Consider the following 26471-nt stretch of genomic DNA (forward strand, 5'->3'; position numbering starts at 1 on the left):
GGTGGAGCGATCCCGGCACGCTATGCTGGCCAAGTGCTCCCAGGATGGATGCTGCTGTTCCCGCTAGAACTTAGCTCAGCCCTGACCCACCCAGCAAAACAAGCTTAGCTGGTATAACTGTCTGTGCACTGGGGGCTATTACTGGCATAGCTAAGGTGGTCAAGGATCACACCCCTTCTCAGCCCTGAGTGAGATAGCTGGGGTGGCAGAAATCTGTAGATCTGGCTCTAGGTTTTTCCCCCTAGATCCACCTACAAGTTTGACTTTGTTTTAATGAGATCTGGGAGAAGCCAAACAGATCCTGCTGCATTCACCCACTGGCTTTTTTTCCACCACAGATGAATCTGACCCCTCTCGACTGACCAAGTGACGAAAGGAGTATGTGAGAACAGCCAGCAGACTGGGGCTAGACTTATCAGGGAGCTTGGCACACTGGGAACTGAGTTCTCTGCGAAAGCTGGTCCCGTTTGCAGCATTGCTGACTCTTACCAGATTAGTCTGAGTCTCATGACGTTTGCTATCTGGTTTTTAAAGCCTCAGCTCCTGGAGTCAAGTGATTAAGTATGTGAGAATCTCGGCTTACGTTTTTTAAAAAAAAAGATAGACCACTGTTAGATTGGTGGCTGCAGAGAGAGGCTGGGAAATGTGACCCTTAAAGACTCAAACCCCTAGAAGGCAAAGAAACTGAACCCAGCATTAATATGTACTTTTTAAAATCTCATGATTTTATAGCTACTCTCATAATACTTTTAGGAGTGGGAGGGCTGGCTCATGATGTCTGAGAACTGAGCTGGCAATGCTGCATTTGTGAATGCTAGGCACTTAGAAAATCTGCCAAATATCTCCCAGCAGGGAGGCGATAGTTCCAGGGTGCTCTGGGAAGTGGGCATATTACAGGTAATGGGGGAGAAATGAGGGAAGGGGACATCTAGGCTAAGCATCAGGGAGAGCTTCCCACCAGAGAGGTCTACTGAGATGTGGTACAACATCCCCAAGAGAAGGGATGGGGGCTGCATTGCTTGGACTCGGAGCATCAGAAACCCAACTGGACAAAATGCTAGAAGACGGATGATGGGGAGGTGCTGAGAACTGGCTGTAAGGGCTGGGCCAGAGGGTCCCTAATTCATAGACCTGAAGGCCAGAAAGGACCATTAGATCATCTAGTCTGACCTTCTGTAGAACACAGGCTGGAGAACATCACCCAGTTACCCCTGCACTGAGCCCAGTAACTTGTTTGGCTAAAGCCTGTCTTCCGGCAAGGCCTCTGGTCTTGATTTGAGTTTCTGTCCTACTCCGTGTAGGTTCTTCTCCCACACATGTCAGCCTGAAGACTCCACCAATTCCCTGCGGCGTCTGTTCCAAATGGCTAACCTCCCTCGCTGGTAACCAATTTGTGCCTCATTTCATTCTAATTGGCATTTGTCTGGCTTCAGCTTCCAATCTTTGCTTCTTGTTCTGCCTTTCTCTGCTCGATTAAAGAATCCTTTACTGCCCGGTATCTTCTCCTCAGGAAGATCCTTATACACTATAATCAAGTCACCTTGATTGTTCTGAGAAAACTGATGGGGGTTCTTAACTCTCTCACTGTAAGAGGTGTTCTCCAGCCCTCGGATCATTTGTGTGGCTCTTCTCTCCAATTTTTCAATACCCTAATGGGTCTCTTTTTGAAATATCTCTGGCTTCAGGTTGTATGAGGAGCCTCTCCCACAGTGTCTAAGCACCAGGCTTCCCCTTCTGGGAACCTGTGATCTTTTTGAGGTTCAAAAGCATTGAGTTAACTTACCCTCTTCCTCCTGCTACCCATTATTCTGGATCTGGACTCTCCTCCCTATGCCTGCTTTGTACTCACCCTTCTTTGGCTTTTTAAACAGCCCAGCTCATGAGTGCTGGGTAAGGAGCCCAGGCAAAGCCTGCCTTGTCACCTGGAATGGAGTCTTCTCCCGCCTGCTCTGTCTCCGTTTCTCCTCCTTTCTGTAGGGCTCTCAGATCCACTAGTTGGGTCCACTAGGGTTCTTGAAATCTCCCTGCCTTGTTCTCTCTCTCTCAGGGGTGTGGGGGAAACTTGTGCTGCCCAAGCAATGAAATCCCACCAGGTAGTGGCCTTAGGTCCTGGCCTGTATTCTCAATCTCTCCTCTACCCATCTCCTCCCCTCCCATCCCTGGTGCTGCCCCATCCCCAGCTCCAGAGCCTCTGACTTGAGCTGCTCCTGGCAGATGTAAGGGCTGTGATGGATGATCAGTGTGAGAACTGATAAAAGGATGAAACCCTGGCAAGAGCCAATCAGATTATTGTGACAAACAATTTGTCAGAATCATTTGGAGGGGCAGTGGTGGCTGATAGCACCTGTCCAGAGCATCTCACTGTGCTTCTGTCTGTTTTATGCCAAGCCGATGCTGAAACGGAGGTGCTGCTAGCAGTTCAAACCATGCATTTCCACGCGCCCGCACGTCATCTGCCCCTGCAGCTGCATCTTCTTAATCTGCCATTTACAGTACGATCGGTGTTAAACAGGTGCTTTATCCAATGGCTGCTTTTCATCCAGTAACTAAAGGGTTTACCCTGCCCTTGTCCTCGGTTCATTACCTATGGGTTAGCTAGAGAAACAGATGCCCCCTCGGTTCCTATTGGCTCAGGAGGCGTCAGGGCAACAGTGTTGCAAGGAATGTTCTAGCTTGCACCTGTGACTAAATAATTTGCTTTTGTCTGAACTGCTATAGAAAGTGCTTTGCTTTGGATCTTGGGCCCAGATCCTCAGGTATTTAGGAGCCTAACTGACACTGAAATCAAGGGGGGTTAGACGTCTACATACTTCTGAGGATATGGGAGACCCTTTGGAACTTCTTTGAGGGCCAAAATCCAAGAGGTGTTGGTCGCCTGCTGCTCAGTACTTCCCACAGCTTGGACCTCAGTCTGTAATCGGATTATTATAATTTATTTGTATTACAGTATGTGACGTTGCACTCCATATGATTTTATGGAAATAGGCTAATGAGTGTGAATATAGTATAACTGGAATACTCTTCATGCAAAATCTCTTGTAAGATATCATTGCAAAGTTTATAATCTGAGTGTGGTCATCCTATTTGTATGAATGTATTATTCTTGTATCTGAAACTAGGAATATGAAGCATATCTGAGGTCCTATTGTAATTATGCAAAGTGTGGGCCATTAATGGTGGTTTAGAATCTTGATGGCTCCCATTGACTAGGACAATTGATTGCAGATGTCTCTGTTTACCTGCAAGCCTCCAGTGCATATGTGTGAGCAAGTCCTAGAAAATTGGAGGGGGGCTCACAGGACATGTGAACATGTCATATGATACTGAAAATATAAATAAAATAAAATATATAAATAAGAAAACCAAGAAAAGTGGGACCGCTAAATGCTGAGGATGGAGTGGAGGTTAAGGATAATCTAGGCATGGCCCAATATCTAAACAAATACTTTGCCTCAGGCTAATGAGGATCTTAAGGATAACGTCAGGATGACAAATGGGAATGAGGATATGGAGATAGATATTACCACATCCGAGGTAGAAGCCAAACTTGAACAGCTTAATGGGACTAAATCGGGGGGCCCAGATAATCTTCATCCAAGAATATTAAAGGAACTGGCACATGAAATTGCAAGCCCATTACCAAGAATTTTTAATGAATCTGTAAACTCCGGGGTTGTACTGTATGACTGGAGAATTGCTAACATAGTTCCTATCTTTAAGAAAGGGGGGTGGGGGAAGTGATCCGGGCAACTACAGGCCTGTTAGTTTGACATCTGTAGTATGCAAGGTCTTGGAAAAAATTTTGAAGGAGAAAGTTGTTAAGGCCATTAAGGTGAATGGTAATTGGGGGGGAAAAATAAACATGGGTTTTACAAAAGGTAGATCGTGCCAAACCAACCTGATCTCCTTCTTTGAGAAGGTAACAGATTTTTTAGACAAAGAAAATGCAGTGGATCTAATTTACCTCGATTTCAGTAAGGCATTTGATATGGTTCCACATGGGGAATTATTAGCTAAATTGGAAAAGATGGGGATCAATATGAAAATTGAAAGGTGGATAAGGAACTGGTTAAAGGGGAGACTACAACAGGTCGTACTGAAAGGTGAACTGTCAGGCTGGAGGGAGGTTACTAGTGGAATTCCTCAGGGATCGGTTTTGGGACCAATTTTATATCATCTTTTTATTACTGACCTTGGCAGAAAAAGTGGGAATGTGCTAATAAAGTTTGCGGATGACACAAAGCTGGGAGGTATTGCCAATACAGAGAAGGACCGGGATATTATACAGGAAGATCTGGATGACCTTGTAAACTGGATTAATAGTAATAGGATGAAATTGAATAGTGAAAAGTGCAAGGTCATGCATTTAGGGATTAATAACAAGAATTTTTGTTATAAGTTGAGGACGCATCAGTTGGAAGTAACAGAGGAGAAGGACCTCGGAGAATTGGTTGATCACAGGATGACTATGAGTCGCCAATGTGACCTGGCTGTGAAAAAAGCTAATGCGGTCTTGGGATGCATCAGGCGAGGTATTTCCAGTAGAGATAAGGAGACGTTAGTACCGTTATACAAGGCACTGGTGAGACCTCATCTGAAATACTGTGTGCAGTTCTGGTCTCCCATGTTTAAGAAGGATGAATTCAAACTGGAACAGGTACAGAGAAGGGCTACTAGGATGATCCGAGGAATGGAAAACCTGTCTTATGAAAGGAGACTCAAAGAGCTTGGCTTTTTTAGCCTAAGCAAAAGAAGGCTGAGGGGAGATATGATTGCTCTGTATAAATATATCAGAGGGATAAATACCAGGGAGGGAGAGGAATTATTTAAGCTCAGTACCAATGTGGACACAAGAACAAATGGATATAAACTGACCATCGGGAAGTTTAGACTTGAAATTAGATGAAGGCTTCTAACCATCAGAGGAGTGAAGTTCTGGAACAGCCTTCCAAAGGGAATAGTGGGGGCAAAAGACATATCTGGCTTCAAGACTAAGCTTGATAAGTTTATGGAGGGGATGGTATGATGGGATAGCCTAATTCTGGCAATTAATTGGTCTTTGACTATTAGTGGTAAATATACCCAATGGCCTGTGATGGGATACTAGATAGGGTGGGATCTGAGTTACTACAGAAAATTCTTTCCTGGGTGCTGGCTGGTGAGTCTTGCCCACATGCTCAGGGTTTAGCTGATTGCCATATTTGGGGTCAGGAAGGCATTTTCCTCCAGGGCAGATAGGCGAATGCCCTGGTTTTTTTTGCCTTCCTCTGCAGCGTTGGGCAAGGGTCACTTGCTGGAAGATTCTCTGCATCTTGAAGTATTTAAACCATGATTTGAGGACTTCAGTGGCTCAGGCACAGGTTTGATACAGGAGTGGGTGGGTGAGATTCTGTGGCCTACGCTGTGCAGGAGTAGGTCAGACTGATCATAATGGTCCCTTCTGACCATAAAGTTTATGATTCTATGAATCCATCTTTAAACCTGGTGCTTTTCCATTTAGAAGGAAGGGTGGGAAGCCAGAGAAAGACAAGGTTCCCGCCTTGTGCCAAAGCTATAAAAGTGGGTAGAACTGAACAAAAGAGGGTGGCCAGTTATGAGAAATCCCCTAGTTACCACCTGAGCTGGAACTGACAAGAAGTGTACCGGGGAAAGGATTGGGCCCGGACTAGGAAGGCATCTAGTCTGTGAAAGAAGGGTATTGGCACACCTCTAAAGGTGAGATTTACCTGTTTTCATTTTCTTAATGTATTACGCTTAGATTTGCATATTGTTTTATTTTGCTTGGTAACTTACTTAGTTCTGACTTATTACTTGGAACCACTTATATCCTACTTTTTATACTTAATTAATAAACAAAAGTGATTTTATTAACCCAGAGTAAGTGATTAATACCTGGGGGAGCAAACAGCTGTGCATATTTCTCTATCAGTGTTATAGAGGGTGGACAATTTATGAGTTTACCCTGTGTAAGCTTTATACAGAGTAAAACGGTTTTATTTGGGGTTTGGATCCCATTGGGAACTTGGTGTCTGGGTGCTGGAGATAGGTGACTTGCTGAGCAGTTTTTGGTTAAAGTCTGCAGCTTTGGAGGTGTGGACCAGACCTGGGTCTGTGTTGGAGCAGGCTTGCGTGTCTGGCTCAACATGGCAGGGTTCTGGAGTCCCAAGCTGGCCGGGAGAACAGGCACAGAGGTTAATTCAGCACGTCAGGTGACAATCCCAAGGGGGTCGCTGTGACCGAACCCGTCACACAGTAGACTTAGAGGCTGAGATCAGGGCCCCACTGTAGCAGGGACTGTACGTACATGTAGCAAGAGACAGTCCTTACCCTGAAGAAGGTAATCTAAACAGATAGGGCCAAGGGGAGGAGGAGACAGGCAGAGAGGGGAAGTGACTTGCACAAGGTGACCCATTTTTTAAGGAAATCCAGGTGAGTGCCAGGTGATTCCTCAGTGCACCAAGAAACATGGGTACAGCAGTTGCAGTTACTGAAATCGAGCAGGTTGTTAGTGATCCATTTCTACTCAGGAGGGTTTTCATTCCCACCCCTGGGGCATGGCTTGTCCCTTAAGGTTAACTTCGCTCCTGCAATGGGAGAAGGGGTCCTTGAGTTCTCGTCCCAGCTCTGCTATTGACCTTGGGCCAGTCACATCCTTGCATGGTGCCTCAGTTTCCCCATCTGGAAACTGGAATAACGGGATGCTTGCCAGCTGCCCAAGGTAGGTTTTGAAGCTTAGTATTTGTAAAGTGTTTTGAGATCCCCAGATGGAAGGCACTGTGCAACTACTTGATTTTTGTGAAACAGGGCAGGGCCATAATTTAGATTTGTGGTTTATAATTAATGTCACCCATGCTGGAGCAGCACGGCTCTTGGAATGATTATAATATGTGAGGAAGCCTTCCAAGGGGGTAACGAGCAATTTGAAATGTGTATGGGCACCAGCTGTGCCATAGCCCTCTACAATATCCCCATAATCTCCCAGAGCAGACATACTATTCCGCACAACCTGATCACTAACCCAGCGGGGGCCCCTTAGAGAGAGAGATCTAGCCGTGTGTGTTAATCAAAGTGCGAGCAAGAAAAACAAGAAGCTGCTGGTTGCCATAAGAAATGCTGCCCCCAGGAAATGAAGAAGCAGATGCTGGGAAGTGATGTGTCCCTCTGCGTAAGGCTCCTGGAATATTGTGTTCAGTTCTCTGGCCTCCCTCCCCAAAAGATAGTGACAAATGGGAAGGAGCTCGGAACAAAGAAGCATGGAAATGGGGGAGGGGAAAATTAAATGAGAGACAGAGAGAGAGAGAGTTTGGCTGAGTGACAGCTTCCTGAAGGCAGGAGGGTAAGCTACATGTATGTGAAGGGTTCGAAAAGCAAAGGGAAGGAGGAATATTAGGATACTTAGGGTACTGAGAGGAAGGCTGGCCTTGTGGTCAAGGCACTAGACCGGGACTCAGGAAATCTGTCCTCCGTTCCCATCTCTGACACAGACTTTCTTGTGTGACTTTGGGCGAGCCACTTCCCCCGGCCTCAGTTTCCCCATCTGTAAAATGGGGATAATGCTTCATTCTCCCCCTCGCACACACACTTTGTGTATGTTGTACATTTAATTTGCAAGCTCTCCAGGGAAGGGGCTGTCTTACGAGATGTGTGTACAATGCCTACCGTAGAGGAGCCCCAAACTCAGCTGAGGCGTGTAGGTGCTAATGGAGACCAATAATTAATAATAGTCATAGTGCCAGGGAGCAGAACTACAAGTAATGGGATGAAATGAGGAAAGAAAAATGCAGGCTGCACTTCAGGAAGAAAGTCCTGACAGAGATTTTTAGGGACGATAACAGCTGGCATATGTGAAGAGCCATCTTGCTGAGAGACTCAACGTATTCACAAGACTATTGTATCTATTTTACAGATGGGGAAACTGAGGCATCAAGCTGGGAAGGGACTTGCCAGTGGTCACAGACTTTCAAAAGAGCCCAGCTGTCCTTTAGGTACCAAAATAAGTGGCTGGTATTTCAGAAGTGGGTGTGAGCTGCTGGGGGCTGGGCACTTGAAAACCTCTCCTTTTATAGGTGCCTAAAAGGGAACTGGGCTCTTGAAAAGCTGACTCTGCGTGACCAGGAACAGATCTTCTGTGCCCTATCTGTGACTTTTAGATTGTGCTTTCAATCAGGCAGTGCAACCATCTCCCAGGGAACTGGTGCAAGCCCCCCCTCATCTTGTGGCAGGGTTTCAGGGCCTGGGCTCCGGCCTGAGTATAACATCTACACAGCTAGTTTTAGCCCCGTAGCCTGAGGCCGAATCCGTTGAGCTGGACTCTGAGACTCGCTGTTGCAGGGTTTGTTTTTTTTGGCTGGGTAGGCATGCCCACTGATGCCTAGGACTCATGAAAGAGGCAGGACTGATCCTGCTCCAACCCATAGGAGGGACCATTGCATAGAATCTTAGAGGTTGGGGATGGAAATGGTCCACCTGTGTCCATGCAGGGTGTGCCGTTCTCTCTGGATAAGAGTTTGGAAGGAGTTTCTGTAGCAGAGGGAATTAGGGGCAGGGACAGAGAGGTTCTGCACTTATGAAGGGGGGGGAGAGTCGGCCTGTGTTCTCTGTGGGGCTGTGAACAGGAAGACGAAGCGCTGCTGGCTCTGATTGCTAATGATGTGCAGGGACCGCACACATCACTGGTTCGACCAATGTACCTTAGTCCTGACTGTCTGTTCCAGTTCTGCCCGCCTCAGCTCCTCCAATGCACCTGAACCCTGTCCCTCTAGTCCTCTCCTCTCCCACCCACAGCATGCCAAAGCTCCTCGTCTGTGCCCCAGGGCACCCACTATCATTCTAGTTCTACCCACCTCCTCTGCTCTGCCCATGCACCTCAACCCTGACCCACTGCAGCCTCTGCTGTTGCAGATTCTCCTGGAGCATTACACTCCTATTCTGTCCTCCTTCAGCATGAGTCTCTGCTGCCCTGCGCTATGTGGAGTCATTTATACCAGTGCAAAGAGGGCATCAAACCCTTACTAAGGGCTTGGCTACTCATTAAAGTTAATCTGGAGTAAAGTAGGGTGTGAATTTAAAGTGAATTAATTATTCCAGATTAGCTCCATGTGTGGACACTGTTATTCCAAATGGATTTAGCTAATTTGGAATAAGGCCCTGTTATTCCAGAATAACCACATCCACACATGGAGTTGAGCTGGCATAGATATTCCAGAGCACCTCTGCACATAGACAGGCGCTGAATCACATTAGCTTTTCACGCTCCTTTTGCATTGGAGTAACTGCTGGAGGGGCAACAGGTCACCAGACCCGGTATGCACATCAGTCCAGACTTGTGCTGCGCCCCGTCACCCTGCTCTTTGCCGGAGCCTCTTGTAAATAGGCCGTGACTCTTTCTGGGGGAGGCGACTGGCTGGCGTGTATTTCTGGCTGCGCTGTAGCTGCCTGGCTTCCCTAGCCTTTATTAATCTCCAAGGTGCACTCTCCCTCTGCTGGACAAGCTGCACAGCATGGAAAATCCGCTCTTTACACGCAGAAAACAAATCACTCTCTGCAGACAGCTGTTCCCTGAGGAACAGAGCCTGGCTGGGTTAGGAAGTCTTTTTCCGGAGCCCTAGAAGTCTGACAACTTCAGGCCCTGGGTGGCTTTGGCATAGGAGAAGCAGCTTTCTGGGGGGGGCAGCTGGACCACCTTGATTCAGGTGGAGTTGGAAGGAGTATGCGTCTGAAAGTCAATCCTGGGCAAAAGCAATGGAGAACAATACCCCCTCCATCCTGATATTAGCGTGTTTTTTTCTAGGGGATTCCCTTTCATCTGTGATCTGAGATCTCCAAACGTTTTACACACACGAGGCTTCACAACGTGCTTGGCAGGTAGGCGGGTATTATCTCCTTCTTACGGCTGGGGAAAAGGGATAAGAGGTTCAGTTATTGTATTTATTTGTATTACCATAGTGCTTAGGAGCCCCAGCCACAGACCAGGACCCAACTGTGCGAGGCTCTGAACAAACAAAACCAAAAGATGGTCGCTGCCCTGGAGAGCTTCTAATATAAACTGAGAGATGACAGGCGGCTGCAGGCAGATGAGGCTGCACAAGGAAACAAGTGGGTAACTGGTTAAGCAGAGATAGTGTGGTGCAGTAGACAGGGACCCAGAAGACTTGGTTTCTCTCACTGTGTGGCGATGGTCGCGGCGTCCCGTGCCTCAGTTTCCCTACCTGTATAATGATATATACCTGCCTCTGGAGCTTTGTGTTTGACTGAAGGCCACATGGTGAGTCAATGGCAGAGCTGGCGATAGAGCCTGGGAGTCCTGATCCTCACCATTGCCCCATGTTGAGCCAAACTTTGCTCACAGCTGTGGCCCTGTTCGTGTCGATGGGGCTGCGGTCGGGTGCGTGAAAGCCTAATGTTGTTGTTCTGCCCTTTTCAGAAGGGAAAAAGGAAGGGTTGGCAGGTATGATGGGCATTAGTAACACCTGTAGCTAGCTGGCAGACTGAGGTGGGTGATCAGAGGTCATGTATCTGTGTTTTAGCTGATCAGCTGCTATAGGCATCAGGAAGGACAATTGCACCCCATATCCTACCTCCCACCGCCTCTGGAAAAGCCTTGCACTGTGGGCTTGGTCCATTACTGGCTATTTCCTCTAAAGCATCAGGTACTGATGGCTGTGGAAAGCAGGATACAGGGCTTGATGGACCAACAGTCTGATCCGATCTGACACATCCTGTGTTCCTCCATCCGTGGCCACATCTTCAGGTAATGGAAATGTCCGGGGGGGAGAACAAACACCCCAACTTCCAGCCCTGATCCATCTATCCTCTTCCTGAGGAACCAAGAGAGACCACAGCCTCCTGGCAGAGAGAGGGGGAAGCTGCCGAAGTGGAGAGGCTGCCAGGGTGGGGATCCGTTAAACAGGAAGCTGTTCTCTTGCTAAGAATAACTTGCTGCCCTGGCTGCCTCTTGCTCACTGGAGCTTCTCCTTGGCTGTGCTATCGCCTTGTAACCAAGCCATTAAGGCTCATGTTTCTGGCCTGCCACAGCAACCCAACAAGCCACCCTGGGGCTTTGGAGCAAATCCGTCCCGTTTCTGTGTCTGGGGTAGCTGGCAGGCAGCCTGGCTGAGCGTGAGCCAGTGCATCAGGGATCTGATATAGCACTGGGGAGGAGAGGCCCTAAATGAACATAGGCTCCTAAGTCATATGCCAGGGGTCACACGCCGCCTCTGGGGCTCTGTGCCAAGGGGGATCTGCTGGGTTGTGAGCCCATGGGCGTTCTCCTAGCGGTGTGCCAGGGGGATGCTCTTGGGCCTTGATCTGAGGAGAACCTTAGTCGCTGTGTGAAGGTGCCGAGAGGAATCTCCTGGGCTGTTTGCCTAGCTCAGTCCCTTGGACAGTGTGCTCAGCGGGGTCGCAAGGTAAGAGGGGCCAGTCTCGGCCATATCACCATAGCCATCGTTAGTCATTAGCCCTCCACAGTCCACGCCACTCTACCCTCATGGACACAGGATCCACCCCACGGTCCTGTCCAGCCTTCCCAGCCAGAACACGCTTCCTCCTGCCTGCCTTCGCCCTGGGTAAGTGCTGCTCCAAACCGCAGACAGGCATTGGAATAAGAGACCAGCTGACCTGCTCGGAACTGACGGAAGCCCCAGCCCCACCAGAACTGTGAGTGAACCCTCGCCCTGAGCCCCACGCCTCCCCCTGGGGCTTAAATGGGGGCTGATCCCTTTTGGAAACTTGGCCCATTATACTTTGCTTCCAGCCTGGAGGGGGGGGTTGGGGTGGGGGTGGTTGTGATGCTAAAATCATTCATGGCTTTAAAGAGCAGTGAGAGCGTCTGATGGAAGGTTCAATAGACATGCAAAGTGGTTTAATTGTGTGCGCTGTGCCAGACTCTCGTGCAGTACGAGGCAATGACATGGATACACCGGCTTTTACAAATGATAATCGCCAGAAGAAGTGGGGGGAGGAAAGTAGGGCATGAAATGCAGGGGAGTGAGACCAGCGGCTGCAGTGGCACCATCTAGGATATAACAGTGGCTTTCAGTCCTCAGGCTTCAGGGCATGAACTGAATCCCAGCTGGGGTCAGGAACAAACTCCCCCGTCGCCTGGATTGAACTGCACAATGAGCTGTGTTATTAGGGGGTTAATTCCTTCTTTAGATGCATCCTGCACTGGCTGCTCTGAGATGGGGTCTGGGACTAGACACACCGGGGGATTCCTATGTCCTTTGGCACTTGGGCCAGGCAGAGTTCTGTATACGACAATACCCCGTGTCGGAGGAAAGGAAGCAAGGCTGGTGCTTGGAGATAGAGAGAGATGCTCTCTGCTGTCCAAGCTGGGGTCCAGTTAAGAATTAGTTGGGTTTATTTAGCTTGCTAGCAGAGCATGAATCCACAGTGCCGACGGCCTTGGCCCTAGAGAAGGGGAGTTCTCCCAGCTCTGCACAGAACTGGGCCAAGTGCTCGGTCTTTCCTCCAGCCTGGGTGCTGCCTGGCAGCCTTTACCGAGATTTACGACCCTTTGGGATGAGTTAATCAAGTCCTCGTCATTCGTTACCTGTGTTATAGCTGCATAAACCAGGCTGGCACCTGTGGGTGCACATGTGGCTCCCTGGTGGGTGAGGCTCCGGAGAGCTACCAGCAGGGACTAGACGGGGGAGCTCTGGGTGCTGCATGCTGTGTGTGCAGTCAGGTCTGTGGATGTACACTTCCCTAGGCAGGCTTGACGCTCTACCCACCAAGCCCCACGCTTCTTCCTGACCCCTCACCTCCCAGGATGGGCTCTTGTCCTGGGTTCTTCAAGGCCCTATCTGCCCTCTCTTCCTCCTTGCTTGTTGCTAAGGACCCTGCCGCCGCTCACGCTTTGCCTGTGCTGTGTCTGACGTGCAGGCGTGATCAGGCCGAGAGGTGTCTCTCGTTGAGCTTGGGAGTGGTGAGTTCTCTGGACACCACATGCCAGGATCACTGGCCGCACACACGCATAGCCGGATAGGGGATAACAGCATGGGGGTGTCTGAGGACAGGGCTCTGGCCCGTGCCTTTATACCCCACCCCGATTCTTCGCAATCCGCTCCACCTTTTCCATCCTCTTTCTCTTCAGCGCTGCCACTTCCCCGGATGTTAATGTTAGCGGTAATTGATCATCTCCTGTGCGATAGCTGTGTGTGTACTGGCAATGCTGCGGTCCCGCTCCGCCTGCTGCAGAACGGGGTGCAAAGGGCAGCGTCAGACCTGGCTTTTCAGATGGTTGTTTCTGTGCCTGTGCTGCTAGGCAGCATCCTTGCATCGCTATTCCTGAAAAGGCAGCACAGTCTCTCCTTCAAGGGGCAGCTGGTATTTTAGGCAGGAGGCAGCTACCATGATTAAAGATCCTAATCTCCAGGTCTCCCAACATAGAGGCAACCCAGCCCCCTATCCGCTTTTTCCCTTCCTTGGGTTCTCTGTGCCACCAGCTCACAGATCCATGACGATGGAATGAGCAGCGGGTTAATGCGCTGGCCCCACCGGTTCTTGAGAACTAGGTTCAAACCCTGATGGGGACACAAGTGACATGAGTCTGGCCCAGTCTCTGCCTTGTTCGTGTTTTTGCACATCTCAGAAAGCACCAGTGATTGGCAGTTTTTGTTGGGCAAGGGCCCAGGAATGGAGGCTGCAGGGCAGGAGCGTGCTGCATTCATAGAGCCGGGGGCTGCAGATCAGAACTGGGCTACACCGACAGGGCTGCATGTGGGAGCCCTGGGCTGCAATATCAGGGGGCGCTGCAGGCTAGCACTGAAATGCATTGGCAGAGCCGTGTACGGGTGCGCTGGAAGGGGATAGCAGGAGGCGCTGTGGGTCATGAGCATTAAGCAGCCATGTAGGCCAAGTCTCTGTGAGCCTCTGCAGTGCTCTGCTGAGGAGCTGGTAGCATCTCAATAGGTGTCAATAGACACACACCAGCTCTATTTATAACTCTGACAACAGGCCAAAGCTACTTGGCTGGGGGAGCTAATCCCTTACACTGCTCGCCTTTGTCTCCCTCTCCCCGGCTGCTTCCGCCCGGCGGATGCACACGCTTCCCATTCTGGTGCAGCACCCGGAGGCAGAACCCCAGCACAGAGGGCACTTGTGGGGCAATAGCTCGGGTTGTCTGCCAAATGGCTACTACTGGCCATGCACAGTGCAAGCCGTCCCCTTTCCCTAGTGTCCTGCCCCTGACGTGGTGACCAGTGGGGCTGCCTAGATGGTAAAACCGTGTGGCCCTGAAGGTGCAGGTGAAGGATGGCCTGGTGGTTGGAGTGCAGGCTGGGGATGTGGGAGACCAGGGCTCTACCACAGCTGGCTTGTATGACTTAGCCTCTCTGTGCCTCTGTTGTTTATCTGTACAATGGGGATAACAGCACTACCCTGCTTCCCAGGGGTGTTGTGAGGCTACAGACATTAGACTGGGGGGAAGGGGCTCAGATACTGCAGCGATGGAGGCCAGATACGTACCGTAGATGGTATGTATGTACATGCAACACAAAGGGGGGTATGTGGACAGACGTTTGCATGGCTAGGCTAGGGTCCGAGGGCCAGCATGCCCCTCCCCTCAGTGGTTCTGAGAGCCAGCCCGCCCCCCTCTGCTTCGGTGCTTAATTTGCAATGAAAGAGGTGCTGGGGCTCAAGCAAGCGTTCTACATCCATAACTGATGCAGCGAGCCCAGAGATGCCGGGGCTGTGAACTGCCAAGCCGAGACGTGCCGGGGTTCAGCCCTGCAAGCCCTGGCACGAATTAAGCACGGCTGTGCTCCCCGGAGGCTATGGATAAATCTGAACCCTGACACAAGGCTGGTGATTTGGAAGGAGTGAACGGAAGCCCATGGGAAGTGTCCATGCTCCGCTTCTCGGGATGGGAATGGGTCTGTGTGTGTGTTTCTCCCTCCAGTAGCCGTCCTGCCAATGCAGAAACACGGGTTGTTCCTGGCAACCGTTAGGAATGTGTTAGCATCTGGCTGGGGAGGGATGCTGCCATTGAAGAGCCATGTACTTGTGTAATGGGGCAGCTGCCTGCCCTGCCCAGAGCTGGGGAACAAGGAGAGGGGTGTGAGGCCCCTGCTGGAAGGTATCCAAGGATCAGGAATACATGCTTCTGGGGCAGGGTGGGTCTTTCAGGGGCGCGCTCGGCTACTGTGCTGATTTAACAGCCTCCGGGCACCGTCCTGAGCAATGAATCTGGGTCATGACATTCGGCGAGCAAATCGGAGAGCCCGGGTCTCCTTAGAACCAGGGCTAACGCCGCCAGGGAAATGCACAGCGCAGCTCCCCGCTTCCCGCCTGCTTATTATTCCGGGCAAGTAGAGCACAGTGCACAAGTTATGAACACTGCAGCATTGGAAAGTTCCCCTTCGAATGCAGCCCCCTCAATGGGCCTGCGCCCAGCAGCACATTCCCTGCACACCCTCCCAGCCCTCCCGCCCATGAGACACCAAAAGGCTTGCGGGATGGATATACAGGTGGCCAGGCAAGCTAAGGTTAGGTACGCAGGTGGGAGTGCAGTTGAGTGATGCCTGCAGGCTATGGTGGGCTCACAGCCCAGCTGGTTGGGATTGGGGTGGTGGGTGGGGGAGACCCTGTAAGCTCCATGCCCAGCTGGTGGGGAGTTTAGGGCTGGTGTATGTAGGGGGGAGGAGAGGACCTGGAGTTAGGAGAGGGGATCTGGTGGGCTCAGAGCCCTTGGCTAGGGTCCAGGGTAGCTGGTGGCCGAGTGCCCAGCTGGCAGAGCAGCGAGTGGCTGTTCGTGTCTCACCCCGCTGGAGCAGAATGGCTCTGTTTTAAACACCATATTCCCCAAGCATTTAAGATACCCCCGCGCCCCCCCACACACAACGCACATCCTGGCATGATTTGGAAACAGTACCTAGCTCCTGTGCTCTTATTTGGTTCCAAGCCCACGTCAGAGGCAGCAGCTGGGCTGGAGAACAGACCTAGAGAGGCGAGGCAGGTGTGAAATCAAGAAAAGATGGTGTCAGCGCTTGCATCCCATCCGCCAGCTAATCTCTGCCCCCCCCACACCAGCCAGTCTTAGGGATGACATCACAGCTACAAGGGGCTCAGAACTGGATTTTTCTAATTAGCAGGGAAGCGCTGCATTGCATGATTCAAGGACTTCTGAGGGTCTCAGCCACTCTTGGTTTTTTTTTCCTTCCCTTTTGCATCAGCTGCCTGAGTCCTCAGTGATGACCTATATCTGTAGCCAGTCCTGTCACACAAGGCACCTGAGTAATAACTTTTCCCTTCTGTCCAAGGATCAACAAACACTCTTAACACATGCTAAATACTAAGCCTTGAATCTCCACACCAGGCGAAAATTAACTGAGGCACAGGGAGGTGAAGTGACTTGCCCAAGGTGGCACAGTGAGCCAGTGGCAGAACTGAACATTGAGCCTAGGACTCCTGATTCCCGTTCCCCTGCTCTAACCACTAAAGAATGCTCCCTCCTTGAGCTGAGAACCCATCCCAGCAATGCTGACTCTCCTCTCCTCCTCTGTTCAAAACACTAGAGCGCACTCGCTCCAAGAGCGATGGACTCTGGTTTCCTAACACCCAGGCCCCTACTCTAACCACAATCACGTCCTCCCCTCTTGGAGACAAGACCAGAGCCATGATTGGGATTTCCACTCCCTGGCTCTGTCTGCGTCATCACACTTCGCTTCCCCCTGCCCTGCATGCGGCTGAGGAACATGGAGGATAGAACTGGGTGGCTTTGTGCTGCAGGGTTTCCAAGTTGCCCTCTAGATCTGAGCTGGGGGAAGTTTGCACCCTCAAAATGTTGGCCAGGAACAAGGTTCATTTAAATCCCAGTGGGATCCACCTGATTTCACAGCAAAGCTCCAAGCTGGGTCAGCTTTGCCCAAGGAGTGAGGATGGAGTCTGGGACAAAACTCTCAACAGGCAAATATCTGGTGCTTTATACACCACTTTCTTTGGGCTATCCACCCCTCCGAGCAAAGTTGACGCTGCCAAAGTGGGCTCCGTGGGGCAGGCTTGGCCCAGGTTCCAGGAACTGTGGGAGGGACCCAGTGGGTCTTGCCCATTCTAGAAGCAGACTGTGGGCTTCTGCCCAGCTCAGTGGGTCTGGGTTCCCCTCTGCAGCAGAGGTAGAGATGGTGATGGAACAGCCAGCAGTGGGGAACCTCCCTGTGCTTGGCTTTATGTACAGGAGCATATGTGTGCCTATCTGCTCCATGCCTTCTGTTTATCCGCTTCCTTCCAGTTAACGTATGTTTCCACTGCTGTCCATCTGTCTCGCGCGCTCTCTCCATCTCTTACTTTCTCTTTGCTTCGCTCTCTTCCATGCACCGGCAGGAATCCCTGGGCCTGATTCCACAGCTGCCGCTGCAGCCAATGGCAGTCACTAGCGCCCCGAGGCAGCGGAATTGGGCTCTCCTGGCTTGCTGTAATGTATCAAGCTGTTCAGCCGGTAATAGCCTTGAATCGCTCTGGGATGGATGTTGCTGGCCTTCCCCATGCAGACTCTAGCTGACAAAGGGCAGGTGCTGAGAGCCCACGGCCCAGTGAGGAAGGGAACTCGGATGAATGGGGATGTCAGAAATGTGGGTTTGGGGGTGGCGGGAGGTTAGAAATCTGTTCTTTCTGATATTGATGGGTTTCTCGTATTGCTCTGGGGTGCCCTGGTCCCCTGCCCCCTGGTGCTCCACCACTGCCCTCTTGTTTTTGTGGTGCCTGTCCCCCTTGGCCTTCAGTGTCCCACCCACAATTCTGGAGCATCGATTCCGAGCTCCCAAGCAAAGATCCCGAGTCTCTGGCTGAGATTGGAGTGAAGACCCGGGAACAGAGATCCAAGTTTGGGATGAGGGATCTGTGTCTGGGGTGAGTGGTTTGGATTAGGGCTGAAAGGCTTGATTCTGGGGGTCTGGGATTGACTTGATCTTGAGGAGTGGAGTGGGGGGAAGGTTTGGGGTGAGGCGGTTTGATTTTTGGCCTTCAACTTTGAGGAAAGAGTCTTGGATGCAGGGTCTGCTTTTGGGCCCAGGTGAAAGGATGAGGGCCTAAGTTTTTGGGGTGGGGCTTTGGCTCTGAATTTGGGGTGACCGATTGGGTTGCCTTTATCTAAACCAGCTCAACCCTCCTTGAGGACTAACTCCAAAGCGCGGTTTCCTCTCTGCTTGCTCTGGGAACAGCTGCTGTCTGCCATCTCCTGGCCAGGCTGCAGTGAGGAGGCATCTCTGGCCCTTCCCCACTCCAGACCTGTGGGCTTGGCTTTCCTTTCACCAATCAGACTTCTAGGCTTCTGCCATCCTCTCTCAAATGCAGATGCCACGTTAGTGGTGTTCTCTGCTGCTAGCAGCTTTAGACTGGTGAGAGTTATAGCCTGAGCCAGGAGAAACAACACATTCATGAGGAAGCCGCTGACGCAGAGGCAGATGGGTAACGCTTTCCCGACCAGGATCCTGCTTTTTTTCCACCCTTGACAGAGACTCATCAACTTGGGCTAATAATGAGGAAATATTGTCGCATTTGTACTGCCTGGGAGCAGGGATTGGATGGGAGGGAGCCAGCTGGAGTGGGGAAGCGAATGATTTAAGAAGCCAGGAGAGGCCTGGAGTGAGAAGCACAAATTACAGTGGCAGAGACCCAGAGCCCTGGGCTGTTAGGAAAGAGCCAACCTTGAATTGTTCTATTCTGGTTCTCGTGCCACACCCATCACCGTGGAATCTGGACGCCTGTTACAGAAAAGCAGCATTGGCTGCTGTAACGAGCACTCGGCACTGGTGGGGGTCTATTCTCAGCTCTGCCATGACGCGTAGCACAGCTTCGCTTCTCCATGCCCCGGCCTTGCCCTCTGTGAAATGGGATCATTGAAACAGCCCTCCCAAGGAGGGGACTTGCGGGGAGCAGTTAGTTAATGTTTGTGTGAGGCTAAGCTGGGCTGTTATTGCTTTGCATATTGCAGGTGGTGGGAGTGGAGAGAAGCCAGGCAGACCATGGCTGCGCATTCCTCCTGGATCCATTCGTGTCCCAAGGTTCTTCAGGATGATCATGACATGGTGTGCATTGAAGTCGTGCCTTCCGTCCCATGGGATTCCCAAGACAGGCTGCAATAGGTTATAAGTCACGATGGCAGCATTTAGCTTTCTCTGTGTACATCAATATATAGGTATAAATAGTTAGACAGATATATCAGCTTCTTGCCCGTTATTGGAATGCGGCCCCTTCTGGGCTGGAAGGGAGCAGCCATTTACCAGCGCACAGCAATGCCGTACAGGAGCTTAGGACAGCAAGTCAAGACAAATTCTGTACTCGGGTGAAACTGCCAAGGTTTTTGGCTCATCTGAGCACTGTTACCCATGCAGGAATTTGCCTCCTGTTTAAAAGTGCCATGGGACCGTTAATGATCTCAGGTGGTCAAAACATCGTTTTTATGACTCCTCTGCAAGGCCTGGTAGAGCAGTGCCTCCTAGCATCATGCTGGGGAATGGGCTCTTTCCTAACTCAGTGGGAAGTCCATGTCACCACATCCAAGAACGCCACGGCAAGGTGGCTCTTCCTGGCCTGCCACTCACACACGGCCCAGATGTTTATGAATGGCATGCCTGGGCATCCCAGGGGGAGGATGGGGAGTGGGCAGCTGCCAGTCACTCCTGTGAGCCAGATGGGTGGCTCACAGGACCCCAGCAAGAATGACCAATGTGGGGAGGGGAGAGAGTGCTGGTTCCCACTAACACGGGGTTGGCAAACTTTTTGGCCTGAGGGCCACATCTGGGCATGGAAATTGTATGGCTGGCCATGAATGCTCCTTAAAGTGGGGCTTGGGGTGTGGGCTCTGGGGTGGGGCTGGGGACGAACGGTTTGGGGTGCAGGAGGAGGATCAGGGCTGGGGTTGGCGTGTGGGAGCATGTCGGAGTGCAGGCTCTGGGTGACACTTACCTCAACAGCTCCCAGAAGCAGCAGCATGTCTCCCATCCAACTCCTACACGGAGGCATGGAGCCGGCCAGACGGCTCTGCCCCGTCCGAAAGCACTGCCCCTGCAGCTCCCATTGTCCATGGCTCCTGGCCAATGGGAGCTGCAGAGTTGGTGCTTGGGGTGGGGGCAGCGTGTAGAGCCCCTGGCTGCCCCAATGCATAGGAGCCAGAGGGTGGACATGCTGCTGCTTCCGCGAGCCACTTGGCGCCACAGCACACAGGGAGTGGGGCAAACCCCCCAACCCCGATCCCCGGTAGGAGCTCGAGGGCCGGATTGAAAGGTCTCCTGCGAGATACATTAGGAAGGAAACCACCCAGCTGGCAGGTGGATTATTCCCTGTTTGGATCTCTAGGATCTGGCGTTTGGCTCCTCAACAAACAGGGCTCTGTGCTCCTGCTTCCATCAGCTGAGAATCCTGTGCAGGCGTCTGCTCCCCAAACACAGCTTCCCCCCACGCACACAGCTAGCATTGCCCCAAAGTGTGAGTGACTCTTTGCACACCTGTCCCTTCATCTGTCTGTCTCCTTGCCTTTCTCGGCTCTTCCTCCATCGCTCTATCTTCTCCATTCCCATTCATCCCTCCCCCCAGCTATGCAGCGCGCTCTCTCATCCATATTCAGAGACACGGTGAGACCTGCCTTGATTTTTATCTGCTGTAGGAATACATTGATTCAAGGGCTATAAACCACGGTGTGCAGCCAGCAAACACAAGCGTCTGTAGACCAGCATGCAGCAAAAGGGCTTCCAGAGGGATGTCCTTTCTCCAGCCCTGCCAGCAGCTTTGGAGCAGAACCGACTCGCAGCTTGGAGTTGCTGAGAGCTAAGGCATCAATGGTGCATGCTTTGGGAATAAGTTTCCCCCTCCCCCAAGTACTGCGCTCTTCCCTGGAGCTGCCGCTGAAGAAGCACTGGGGTGGGGAGTCTGTTCTCCCTCACAGCACTGAGGAGATGCTGCAGAAAGGGGTGGATTGAGGATGGGCAGCATGGATTGTGAGCGCTGTGCGGCACTAACTGTCTTTTTCATTCTGAGTTTGTACAGCACCAAGCACAATCGGGTCCTGGCCCATGACAGGCTCCTAGGCACTATTGCAATACACACAGTGCATGGTGGGAATGATGGAGATCGTGTGGGTGAAATTCTGGCCTCGTTCATGTCCAGGGACCTAGGATTCCACCACATGAGTCCTTGCACTGATGGGAGCTGGCTCCAGTTCTGCTCCCCAGCTCTGTCATCCTCCTGCCTCTCTCACCCAAGGGAGGGGGCATGGGGAGACCCCACTTCTTCCAAAGCTGGAAAAAAGGGAGAGTGGAAGGATTCGGCCCACTAGCTCCATCGAGCAGGATGTGAACCCTGGGTGCAGCTGGCTTTCCCCTGGCTAATGTGGGGATGGGATGAGTTCCAATGATGGAAGGAGATGGTTAGCCCACGTGCCCTAGAGATCTGTGCACATCCTGCTTGACTCTAAAATGCTTCTTGGTCATTACCTCCTCCAGGCTGCTGCGAGCCCAACCACAGGCCCATCCTGCTTCTGCGTGGAGAACATGCCTTGCCGCCTCCCTCATCCTCTGGGCTCAGATACTCCACGGCTGTCGCTGTGGTGCCCTAGAGAAGGATGCCCTGCATCTATCCACGGAGCGGGTACAGCATGGGGAATAGCAGGTCAAGTCTTCCCTCACCAGTGTCCCTTCAGCGGGCATCAGCTCAGAGCAGGACGGTCCGCCTGGAGTGACAGCGAGGGAGGTCAGGGTCCAGGAGCCACTTTGCTCGTGGCGCATCTGCTGAGCCTGCCCACAAGGTGCCTCATCGTTGCCAGCTGAGCTGGTGGGTTTTTGTGATGTGGACGCCTGTCCACGGGGAATGCGACCGGGACCCCGTGAGTAATTGCACATAGGTGTCTGGAGAGGCAGTAGGCACGGGGAGGAGTGTTAGGAGATGGCATGAGCGAGACGTATGGAGGAACTAGGAGCTGTGACAAGCATGGTTTGAGAGGAACGATCTCCAGGATAAGGAGCGGTAGGTGTGAGCCAGTGCAGTGAGTGCAGAAGAACAGGGGGAGATGTGATTGGAGGGACAGGGAGAGTGGTAGCCTGGAGCAACTGGTATGTAGCTAGAAAGACAGTTACATGAGTTAACATGGTGTACAAGGAGCACGGTCGGGGGGAGGAGAGGCAGGGCGGGTATGGGGTATGTATGACATGGTCAGGGGCTAGCTACAAGCTTGCAGAGCACAAGATGGGGTCAGGACGGTGACAGCGGGGCATCCCATCTCTAGCCCCCTTGGCAAGGCAGACACCACCTCTCTGAGCTCTGGCCACGGCACAGTAGGCCATTCCCTGGGTGCTGAAGCAGGCCCTAGGGAAGGAAGCAGCTGCCTTTGGCAGGCTATGGAGAGACAGCAGCCAGGCTGTGGGCCCATTCTGCGCCAGTGGGTCTGTGATACAAGTGGCAGGGAGAGGTGGATTCAAATGCAAGGCTGTTTCTCTCTGGCTGGTGGTTGGGTACTGGCTAACAGACACTGCCTCTGGGTGGCAGAGACTGTTGTAAGTCTCTTGGCATGTGTCAGAACAGCTTTCCCTGCATCCTCATCAATTACATGGCAGCACCTCAGCAAGTGGCTTCATTGCCAGGGGAGAGGAGTTCCCCACAGCCTCCCTTAAGGGGAACGATTACTGCCACTCTTCACGCTGTCTCCTCCTCCATCGGTCACTTCCCTTGCTCCCCCCTCTCTGCCTCTCCTCCATCTAATTTGTCTTCTGCTTCCCTTTGTCTCTCCTCCACTTTCTCCTCTCCATTTCTCTCTCCTCCATTCGGTCCCTTTCCCTGCTGAGATGGGAGGCTGCAGCCCCTCCTTGGGTCAGACCGAGGTTGCTGGGCTAATTGGAGCTGGCTGCTTGTTTCAGAGGCAGGTGCACAATTCCTCTGACTCTCTGCTCTCATTGTGCTGACTGGGAAGGGCTGTCTGTCAGCACTGCAGGGATGGGGTCACCCAGCTCTTGGCTAGAAGGCAGAGCTGGCCCCTTGCTATGGACAGCTCTGACAGCATCCCATTCCTTAGACCCAGCTCCTCAGTCAGCCTGGCCCTTGCGTCTGCTCCCTGAACTTTAACCTAGTCAATTAACTCATTTGCTTCTGGTCCTTCAGTGCGCCTGCTGTGCTGCCAGCACCCATTAGCCAAGCAGCAAGGATCTGGGAAATCAGAACACACTCAGCTATGCAGCAGGGTCTTTCTCCTGGCTGATTCCAGTGCTTAGAGTGCAAGCTCCTTCGGGCAGGGACCATCTTTTTGTTCTGTGTTTGCACAGCACCTGGCACCCTGGAGTTCTAGGTGCTTTTGTAATACTACTCCTGATGATGCAGCCAGCCACACAGTATGGGCCTTTCCCCTGGCACACCTTGGATGCTCAGCAGCAGCCCAGGGGAGAAGGAAAACCTATCACAGGGAAGAGAATCTCAGGTCTGTCCCCTGCTCTCCCATCAGATGTCTGGGGCTTTGTCCATCTGTTTGGCTAGCAAAAAACCCATGGGTGCCTCCTTGAGAGAGGGATGCCAGTGTCCAGCTCTGTTGGAACCCACCAGGGTGACTGACTGGACCAAATACACCTATCTGGGTTGGCTGGAATAACCCTCGCTATACACCGAGGCACGAGAGAGGTGCTGAATTCGCCCTCCTCGCTTTCTTTGGCTCCCTGTCCCCAGGGCCTGCTGCTGCACCAAGCTAATATTGACATTTTCCAGTCCTTACATTTGCTCCAGCCTGATGGGTTTGTTAAATATTTCAGGAGCCCCTGAGCGCCCCCCCCTTTGTTCGCTTGATGTTGTCATTCTCCTGTCTCTTCCACACAGTATTTGCTTTCAGGATTTATCTTAACTGTAACAATCAAAGGGGGGGAAATACCCCGTCCCCCCGCAGTTCCTCTGCCGCTCCACCCCGAGCACAGCACTGATGGATGCCCTGACGTCTCCGTGAGGCACAAAGGCTCAGAATGCTCTATTCAAAAGGCACCTGCTTTTCTTGCAGGCTCACAACGCCCTTTGTGGCTGCCGCCTCCCACTTCTCAAGGTTTTATTTATAGTCTGTCTTGCTCTCGCTTTCTCTCCGGCACAGCTGAGCTGCTGAACTCTTAATATCTTGGAAATGCTTCTCTATCCGCTGAGCTATGCTCAGGCATTGGAAAGGTAGCAGCTAAAAGGGGGGCGGAAAATCACCTCAGGAACTGCCAAGGGTCCTCACTAGCACCGCTGATTGCTTCAGCTGTCTGCCCAGTGCTCATGGGAGCTGGTGGGGGGAGTCTCAGCCCTGCCACTGCCTCATCGCTGGTCACCTCTCTGATCCAGGGCACGTCTGAGCTGATTCCACTAGAGCTGCATGCATCTATGCTGAGCTCAGGAGTGGCGTCATCCGTGTCACAGGGATGAAGACAGATTCTCCCCAGGAGACTGGCTCAGATCCCCCATGCTACTTAGGTGCCTAATTCCCATTGATGTCAGTGGGAGTTAGGTGCCTCGGTACCTTTGAGGATCTGGGCCAGTGGGGATGATGCTAGGTTGATGGTTCTACTGGCCCGGCATTGGATGGTGCAGGAGAGCAAATCCACTTATCACCTCGGAGAAGTTGGGCCCTTACAGGTTAGGGGTGGGGAATTAGAGCCTGAATCTTCTTCTCAGCCATCAATGTGAGTCTTCCAGGCAAAGGCCAGTAGCTAGGCTGCATCGCAGATGAGGCTTCGTCTTTCTCTCAGCATTGGGTGCTTCTCTCTCCTACAGGTTTAGACAGTGCCCCTAAAGCCCCCTGTGCAGGCAGCAGTCCCAGCCGTGAGAGCAGAGTTCAGCCCAGGCCTGCCGCAGGGGAGATGCGAGGCAGCACAGGCTGCGTTGTTTGGCAGGCCGGCCAGAGAGAACCTGCGGGTCTGGCTGTAACGCCCCATGCTTCCTCCATGAAATCGATTCCCAAGAGGTGCTACTCACTCCTCCTGCCTGGAGAGGACTGAATGCTCCTTCCCCAGGGAATCTGGGCTAGTCCCTCCCTAGCTGGTGGAAGGGAGGAGCTGCTGCAGGGAAGCAGCCCTCTGACTTGTTCATTACCTCTGACTTGTTCGTTTGTCCCAATAGCTCTTTCACACTGCAGCTATCCTTTTGTAGCCAAAATAGAAGTACAGTGTATGTGCTCAAAGGAAATTTTATAAGGAGTCTGAAGAACAAAACACTGAATATAAAGAAGGGGGTGAGGCTGGGGCAGGGGAGAAAGGGAAACCAGGGGACCAGGGAGTCTGGCAGGGACAGTGTGGAAGGAGCAAATCAAAGCTATAGGAGCAGAAGGGGTGAAATATGAGAGTGGAGGAGTGTGATGAACTCAATGGCAGAAGGGAATGGGATACAATAGCACCTGGAGAAATGACCCCACCAGGCAGTGTGGTGAGAAAATCCATTGGAATTGAATAACAACACCTAGTTCTTATCCATAGATCTCAAAGCACTTCCCAAAGGAGGCCAGTAGCATTATCCTCATGTTACAGATGGGAAAGCTGAGACACAGGCGAGTGAAAGACTTGCCCCAAGTCACGTAGCAAACCAATGGCAGAGCCAGGAATTGAGTCCAATGCTCCCAGGTCCCAGTCCAGTGATCTGTCCACTAGGCCATACTGCCTCCCTTTGGTACAAATGCTTTGTGGTCCTTAGCACTAAAGGCTCATGGGAATCTCTGTGAGCATAAATTCCCTCTTTTCTTGAGGATGTGTTAGCTAGCAGCTGCAGGAGCATCGCTTTGGGATCCACATTGATACTCTGCCACTGTGTCTAAGAGAACATGAAAGGCTTGGACGTTACAGCTCAGCCGATTTTAACTTGGCTTCCTTTCAAGCATATTAATGACTTCATTAGGCTCTGTCATAGAAATTCCTGTGTGCTTATTGCCCACCTATTATTTGAGAAGCCTCAGTATTCTCTGTTGCCTAGGTCCCTTGGTATTTCTCGCCTCGCTGGTCAGTTTCCTTGTGCTGCAATAAAGTTAAAGCTGAACAAAACCCTATCTGGGCTGGCCCTAATCCTTACACACAGCAGGCTGCCACCGGCTGGAGCGGGGATCTCGATTTGTTTGTAATCTTTAAAGGTGTAAGTCAGCCATGTGAAAAGAGCCAGCACAAAGGCAGGCCCCACTCAAGTCCTGTTTAAACCCGATTCTCAGGATTGAAGTGAGCACAGTCCCTGTTCTGGTCCCACTGCAGGGGGGCACTTCACCCCATAAGTGAATGGCACAGTGGGAGAGGGTGAGGGATTGACAACCCTCCAGGCTGAAGCCCTCTGTTTGCCCACAGACGAGGGACAGCATGGGCAGTGGCCATTCAAGCTCCCCACTGCCCCCTTTGCCCCCATCTGCTCTACCAGTGTGCCCCAACCTTGACCTAGAAGGGCTGCCTTTAAGGTGGAGAGGGGAGATCCGACTCTGCTTCAATGCTATGGTGACTGGTGCTACAATACAGAACTATAGTTATACCTTAGAGAGAAGGATAGTTAGCTAGGCGGACAGATAG

General features: G+C 51.8%; 1 long non-coding RNA gene across 6 annotated transcripts in view; it reads left to right on the forward strand.

Moving 5' to 3' along the window:
* The window catches only part of LOC123354795, a 60347-nt gene extending 34281 nt beyond the window's left edge, over window positions 1–26066 (forward strand). For 4 of the 6 annotated variants that reach the window (XR_006574881.1, XR_006574880.1, XR_006574883.1 and 1 more), the window contains 4 exons: window positions 9791–9864; window positions 9946–17847; window positions 18932–19025; window positions 21438–26066. This is a non-coding gene — a long non-coding RNA (uncharacterized LOC123354795). The remainder of the gene's footprint in view (window positions 1–9790; window positions 9865–9945; window positions 17848–18931; window positions 19026–21437) is intronic. The other 2 variants (XR_006574884.1, XR_006574882.1) reach the window with 2 other exon arrangements.
* The last annotated feature ends 405 nt before the right edge of the window (window positions 26067–26471 follow it).

Source organism: Mauremys mutica, chromosome 22 (assembly GCF_020497125.1).
Source record: "Mauremys mutica isolate MM-2020 ecotype Southern chromosome 22, ASM2049712v1, whole genome shotgun sequence".
NCBI classification, from domain to species: Eukaryota; Metazoa; Chordata; order Testudines; family Geoemydidae; genus Mauremys; species Mauremys mutica.